Here is a 696-nt window from a genome sequence, read left to right on the forward strand (position 1 = left end):
TCTTCCGTCCGGCCTGGACAGCCCCCACTTCTGAGCCCAGGTGGCTGACGGCTGGCCTAGGGTCCAGCATGAGGGACTCCAGGGCACTCACAGAAAAGCCGTTTATTTACATTACGTGTTCTTCAAGGTCACAAAACCTTGGGGGAGGGTCCTTCGACCCCTGGTGGGCTCCGTCCTGCTTTCCCGCCCCTCAGCCTCTCCTGGTCCAGCGACGTGGCCCCGCTGCCTGGTTGGTGGGTCTGGAGAGCTGGGAGGGCAGGCCTGGCGGGTGCTGGAGCCCTCCAGGCCCCCCGTCCTGGGCCCTGTCCTCCGCTGGGTGGCAGCTGGAGGGAGGAGCAGTCCCTCCTGAGTGGGGAGGGGGGTTGAGGGACCCGCGGGACTCAGGAGAACTTGGCGTTGAGGGGGAGGCAGGACGCAGGAGGACCTGGTGTTGGGCGGGGGTGGGACTCAGGAGAACTTGGTGTTGGAGATCTCCTTCCAGAGCAGGGTCCTCAGGTGGCTCAGCACCAGGGAGTGGTGCGCCTCCACCTGGCTGGCCAGGCCGCTCAGCGTGGTGCAGGTGCGCAGCTGCTTGCCCAGCTCCTCGCGCAAGGCGGCGGGCGCGCCGGGCAGCAGGTAGTCCCGCAGCAGCTCGCACACCTTGGCCAGGTTGGGCTGGATGAGGTCACCCTTGCACTGGCGCATGAGCTTGTCGCA

Source organism: Crocuta crocuta, unplaced genomic scaffold (assembly GCF_008692635.1).
Source record: "Crocuta crocuta isolate KB4526 unplaced genomic scaffold, BGI_CrCroc_1.0 scaffold971, whole genome shotgun sequence".
NCBI classification, from domain to species: Eukaryota; Metazoa; Chordata; class Mammalia; order Carnivora; family Hyaenidae; genus Crocuta; species Crocuta crocuta.